Source organism: Aegilops tauschii, chromosome 4, assembly GCF_002575655.3.
Source record: "Aegilops tauschii subsp. strangulata cultivar AL8/78 chromosome 4, Aet v6.0, whole genome shotgun sequence".
Classification (NCBI taxonomy): domain Eukaryota; kingdom Viridiplantae; phylum Streptophyta; class Magnoliopsida; order Poales; family Poaceae; genus Aegilops; species Aegilops tauschii.
In genome coordinates this window covers 380,096,458-380,103,697 of record NC_053038.3, presented here as the reverse complement: position 1 = coordinate 380,103,697, position 7,240 = coordinate 380,096,458, and positions in this window count along the sequence as shown.

Sequence of the window (7,240 nt, the reverse complement as noted above, 5' to 3'; positions counted from 1 at the left end):
ACGGTGAACTTGTTGCTGGTGGCAACGATCATCTGGTCCAACTGAGAGTCGTAGTTGGCGTCGACGGCGGCCATCCACCAGCCGGTCTCCAACACCGTCTGGAGACGATCCTCGGCGCCATGCCGCAGGCCGGCATCGTGGACCATCTGGCGCAGCCGCTGGCCGCTCACGCACATCGCTGCCATGGGTCTGGAGTGAGCTCTTTTGTGCTTAGTGTAGGTGCTTAGGCAAATGCTTAGGTGCGTACGATGTGGTAGATGCATTGGAATGGAGGGGCGCCTTTATATAAGGGCAATGAGGGCAAACTGCGTTGCATTCACATCGTGCAGCCTCTTTTCCCGGACCTCCTCCCATTACTTCCCTCATGCATTAATTGAAGGAGGATGCATTGGCCGGTCAACATATCGGGAACCGCTACTCCCTCCCTCGTCTGCATTAAAGCCGTATCAGGAACTGCGCCGCCCGCTGTCAAATCGAATACTCCCTCCGTCTATGTGAGTATTAAGTCATCTTACGAAAACCAAATAGTAAACACATAGGCGTGGTGCATTAACTCTCACGTTGTTTCTTAATTTTTGACATAAATAGAGGAATCAACCAAGAAGAGATGTGGGGCTTGTATGCTTTTAATGACTTGAGACTATCAAACATGACATGCAGTGGTCAGTTCGTTGCACAAGAACAAATACAACCCATGTCAGCACACACGCATCTTATATAGCATCACATCCAATGGCTATAAAAGATGAATGAGACCAAATTATATCTCATCTAGATGAGTTCTAGCAAAACTGTATTAATAATACTTAGTACTCCTGCGCCATGTATCATATATTAGTATCATGTAGTACTTTATTTATTGCCATGTATGACACATAGTACTCAACTCTCTCTCTTTCTTCATTTAATTCTATGACACCTCATCAAAATTGCTAAGGCTAGTACCATTACAACCAGCCTTAGCAAATACTAAACATTAAGTTCTCTCGTTTTCCTCTCCACCTTGGTCACCTAGACGGAGGGAGTATACTGCGCGGGCTTTTCCTGCGCGGTAGGCAGGGCAGTTCCGCCTAGTCGGTTCGACAGAGACACGAGAAGACGAGGGAGTAGGCTGCTACAAACATAGGGTTGTGCGATTTGACAGCGAGTTACTGCTGGACAGGTGGGGCCCCGTGATTTGACTTGCCATTATCATTTTAACTGCGGCGCTACGACCGGCGTGAGTCTCCCGATTCCTGACCACCTCCATACAGGTGCCTCTCCCAATGCTCCACCATGTAGTAGAGGCTGGCTCTTGCATGAGAGCCCACTTCTCCACTTTTTCCTTGCCTCTCTTTCCTCCACATATGCAAAAATGCCATGTAAAGCGCACTATTGTACTTACTTGCTCCTACAGGTGCTTAAGCTTGCCACATAGGCATAGAGTCTGATGTGGCAAGTTAATCAAGAAGAGAGAGACTAGTTTGGTGACCCAAGGAAGAAACGGTGCTAAGCACGTGTACCTAGGTGAAAAGACAATTTTGAGTCTATAGCTAATTAAATGAAGCAAACTTAGCAACACCATTTCATTGGAAGAGGTCACTCCTTGGCAAATGCAATAAATACTAGTACTCCATGTGTCCCATAATATAAGAACGTTTTTGGCACTACACTAGTGTCAAAAAAGTTCTTATATTATGGGACGGAGGGAGTACAAAGAAAGAGATAGAGAGAAGTAAAAACAATAAATACACTTATAGCCAACCTTATAGCCAAAACCTTGTTGTAGTATGTGTGACTAAGTGATGACTATGTATGACATGCCAACATCATATAGCCTAACGCACCGTGTTAAATCTCCAAGGGCGCGACCGCACGAGCGACGCGACGGTCGTGGTAGGCACGACCACGATACGGGCTGCTGGCAGCCCTTGGATCTGAGATCAAACGGTCGCATGCTAAGTAGGTGAAAATTTGCAGAATAACCCTCCAGGATAGGATATTCACCCATAGGTCTAGAATCATGCCATGCAACCGTTCGATCTCAGATCCAAGGGCTCTCGGAAGCCCGTATCATGGGAGAATGGAAAGCCACTGCCCTGCCGTTCGCACGCTGGCAGTTCGCTCCTACTCGTCCCCGCACGTCCTTCAATACTACGGCGGTTCGCTCCTAGTCGTCCCGTCCATTCACATTACGGCAGTTCCACTAATCCTAACCCTCCTCCCAAATCCATGGCGTCCCAAATCTCCGCGATCGGCGGTGAGTACAAGGTTAGAACCATCACCGGCGATGAGTTCGACGTCATCTACACCCGTTCTTCCGCGATGGTGAAAGGATGCCTTTCTCGCTTCAGACGCATGTTCGAAGACTCAGATGATGAGTGGGTCGCTGGGCTAGATGTTGAGTACACCACAGTCCTGGGACGAGAGAAGGATCTAAAGGACGAACAGAGGAAGAAGCCCACCGTGATCTAGGTTTGCGTGCATGACTTATGCTTGGTCTACCACATATGCCATGCCGATGTTGAGTGCCAGGATTTTAAGGACTTCCTCGAGAGCAACCTAGTCAAATTCGTTAATGTAGACTTTGGTAACGACAAAGAAGTCCTGCGTCGGATAGGCCTCGTTGTAGGCAACACCTTCGACCTCCAGAAGAATCGGCTGGTGTCCTCTCGTCAGCCTTCAATGCTGACCCTGGCAGGAGCCATGGTTCATCCTTCTTACGGTAAACTGGAGAAACCTCCATACACGTTTCATCGTCATGCATGGCAGCGGAATATACTAGATATAGACCACATCCACTACGCTGCAATGGATGGCTACCTTTGCTTCAATATCTACAAGGGTTGGATGAAGAGCAACAGCCAAGTGTGCGGTTCAAGCAAAGAAGTATCGGCCAAGAGGAAGAGGGACAAGGACGAAGTCGAGGACGTGGACGAGGACTCCGAGTAAAGTGGTAGTGTCGTTGCTCATGGTGGTTCTAATGCAGTGTCTACTGGAATAATTGCAAAGTTTAATTTCAGGTGTGCTTAATTTAATTTGAGGGGTGTGTTGTGCTGAGGACCCGCAGAACTATGTTATGTTTCTTCTTGTTACTTTAACTCTTCAGTACGTACATACTAGTATTTCTTACATTTCATCTTTTAGTTGGTATAGTACTACCACTCGTTTCTTCACATTATATACGTACAATATGTATGGCCAACATCATATAGCCAGCAATTTAGTTGTCAAAGAATTTCAGGGTGCTTAGTTTTGTCAAAGAATTCCAGGGTGCTTAGTTTTATTTGAGGGGTGGGTTGTGCACTTGTGCTGGACACCATTATTGTGACAAGCCTTTTTAATAGTACTATATGCATAATTTGGCAACGAGCGCTCTCTATATGTACCACCTTTTTTTATTTCAAGTTTTGCTCCATGGCGCAATCCATCGATACTACTACTGTACAAAAGTGGAGTATATACATTTTTTAAAAGGCTAGAGGGCGGGGCAGTCTAGCTCGGTCGGTTTCACGAGAGGCGAGCGCCTTTGTGATTTGACGGCTCATTACTGCTGTTAAATCGAATAGTACTGCGCCGCCCGCTGCACGCCCGGCGCCTCCATTAAACCCCTCCGTTAAACCCGCATGCAAACCGAGAATCCTACTCCTGCCACACGTCCGTTCATGAGCGGGCCGGAATTAAACGCAACACTGGCCGAGCTCCTCCCATCCGCCCTCGGTTTAAACGAGGCCAGACGCCGGCCAAGCTCCTACCGTCCGACCTCTATTTACACGAGGCCAGACAGATAGCGGGCAAGAATCACACCCCTCCGCCGCTCCCCCATCTCCTCCTTCACCATTTTCTCCACTCTTCCGATGGCTTCCGATGAGCCGTTCTCCGGCATATTACCCGGCTGGGTGGCCCGCCGAGCCCTCCGGATACGGGCGAGGCCGCTCGGTGCTTCACCAACCTCGCTTGGCCCGACGGAGCCAGTTGCCGCCCCAACCAGGCACGTGGTTCAGCAACTCGCCGCTCCAGTTTAGCTCGATGAGGAGTGGCGAGTTGCTCCACGCCGGCACAGCGGCTAGCACACCGGTACGGGCGCCGTCGCTGCCGCGTCGTACCGCGCCACCAGTGTCTGCGGTGGCCGCGCCTCCCATGTCTGTGGGCGCGCCTCCCGTGCCTGCGGTAGCACCATGCAGGCAGAGACAGAAGCCGGGTGCGTGGAGAGCGACGAGTCGGTGGCCAGCTTCTCCGTGTCTGCCGCCATCATCGAGGAGAAGTAGAACACGGGAGGCCGCCGCCACTTGGGACCTATGAAGGCCACCGCCGAGGCGACGACCGCGGATTCAGGTGGTTTCTTTGCTGCTTCGTCTCTTCCGAGGACCTTCGTCGACCCCGCAAGTGTCTGACGGACATGAGGAAGACAAAGGGATCCGCGGGCGGCCATTTAGAACTAAAATAAGTCTAGATACATCCATTTCTAGGACAAGTATTTCCGGACGGAGGGAGTATTAATTATACAAGAGAGCCGGATTGGCACCTCTTAGTTCATGTAAATGTAATGAAATCCATCATGTTTATATGAAGATCCGGCTTTTTTATATGAAATCCTTCATGCTTATATGAAATCAGTCCGTGTTTGCACGAATTTCATCTGGTTGGTTAGAGTTGTAAAAATGTGTGCCGCTGGCGTTTGATGTCGTCCTCCGCTTAAGGAAGCGGGAGGAAATTTGCCGGCTGCCGTTGGAGATACTCTTTATGCTGGAAATAATAGAGTGACGTCCAATCCATTTGAGTTAATTTCCTGTATGATTGTCCCTCTATAAAAATTTAATTGCATGTACAGTGTACACGTGACTTGCAGGGTGGCTACAGCTTCGTACAGAAAGTTAAAAAGAAACAAGTCCATCCTTAGTCTTGTATTCTAAGTACTCTGTGGGTTCCACTGTCAGTACAGTAGCGAAAGAAGTATATATTAAATAAGTAGAGTAATATATAATATAAAAATATAAAGTTAAAAGACAGAATTCGAACTCATGTCATCGCGTTGTGAGCATCCTGCGCTAACCAGCCCAGCACATTTTTGTTGTAGACCATGCTGGAGATATATCTCCATGTCTACTCTTATGTATACTCCATTCGTTCCTAAACATTTGTCTTTTTCAGATTTCAAATGGACTACCACATACGGATGTGTATGTGGACATATTTTAGAGTGTAGATTCACTCATTTTGCTCCGTATGTCTTTTCAGGAAGGGGTCAGATTTGTCCTTGATTTATTTATGAGGTATCCAGATGGCACTGCGCCGTCAAGAAAAGAGGGTAACATCAAAATTATGGACTACTTTTTTGAGTATGTTGGTAAGGTCCGGTCATAGTCACTTGTTGAAATCTCTAAAAAGACAAATACTCCCTCCGTCCGGAAATACTTTTCATCAAAATGGATAAAAGGAAATGTATCTAGACGTATTTTAGTTTTAGATACATCTCTTTTTATCCATTTTGATGACAAGTATTTTTGGATGGAGGGAGTAGAAAACAGAGTTGGTGATGATGGTGTGCGTGCCATCCTGCAATATAGGCCGTCGGATTTGTATCTAACGGATAGGAAAGAAACTATGGCAATTTTGCGAAAATATACCCACACGTCTCTCCATGTTCGCAAATAAGGCCTTCCCTCGTTCAACCTTTTCTCTCACAGGATAAACTACTCATACAAATGCATCTTGATGTTCCGTGCAACGCACGGGCAGCTAGCTAATTTCTTTTAAAATAGTTGCTGCGATAATTGGGTTGAAGTGATATATTTTATGTCTGCCCCGAATGATTTCAGATTCACTAGTAGTAACAAAGAAAAGGTTGCCTTGTTAATTAACAGAAAATAGGGTGAAAACTATCACATGAGGCCGGTAAAAGCAAGGCACACTGGGTTCAGCGTCATCGTCACTACAGCTGTGCGCGCGCGAGAAGTCTACATATCGAGGGGGCTACCGAGCGAGGCACCGAGACACAATGTTTTAGAGAGAAACCAATTGACAGATTATGATCAGATCGAGTTGTCACCCTTCTGTTGTCATTGTTGGGGGGAGGGAGAGAAAGAGCGCGGTAGGCACAGAGGCACAACTAGCGAGTGTGTGTGTGTGTGTGTGTGTGTGTGTTTGAAAGAGGAGTAGATAGATTATTATCAAGATCGATGTGCCACCCTACTCCTTCGGTGCCGGGTAGTGTGTATGTGTGTGTGTGTATGTTTGAGAGAGAAGCCAGTCGATAGATTAGTATCAAGATCGAGGTGTCACCCTACTCCTTCGGTGTTGGGAAGTGTGGGTGTGGGTGTGTGGGGGGGGGGCAGTGACACTCACATATCTCTACTCTTATAAAAAACAGAGTTGGTGATGATGGTGTTCCTGCCATCCTACAATATAGGCCATCCGATTTATATCCGACGGACAGGAAGGAAACTATGGCAATTTTGCAAAAAGATACCCACACCCCTCTCCGCATTTGCAAATAAGGCATTCTGTAACGCCCACGATGCGGCTATATCTCCCACGTGTCGAGGCACGACTTAGAGGCATAACCGCATTGTGGTTTTGTCGCAAGAAGGGTCATCTTCACACAATCCCATGTAATGAACAAGAATGGGATAACGAGAGTTGGCTTACAATCGCCACTTCACACAATACATAAATTAATTCATACATCATCCAAAATCCACACATAGACCGACTACGGTCAAATCCAAATGAAAATAAGATAACCCCAAATGCTAGATCCCCGATCGTCCCAACTGGGCTCCACTACTGATCATCGGGAAAAGAAACATAGTAACGACCACGTTTCTCATCGAACTCCCACTTGAGCTCGGTTGCGTCATCTGCACTGGCATCGTCGGCACCTGCAACTGTTTTGGTAGAATTTGTGAGTTACGAGGACTCAGCAATCTCACACCCGCGTGATCAAGACTATTTAAGCTTATAGGAAAGGATGGTGTAATGAGGTGGAGCTGCAGCAGGCACTAAGCATATATGGTGGCTAACATACGCAAGTGAGAGCGAGAAAAGAAGCAACGCAACGGTCGCGAAGCTAGAAATGATCAAGAAGTGATCCTGAAACTACTTACGTTCATGCATAACTCAAACCGTGTTCACTTCCCGGACTCCGCCGAGAAGAGACCATCACGGCTACACACACGGTTGATGTATTTTACTTGGGTCAAGTGACAAGTTCTCTACAACCGGACATTAACAAATTCCCATCTGCCTCATAACCGTGGGC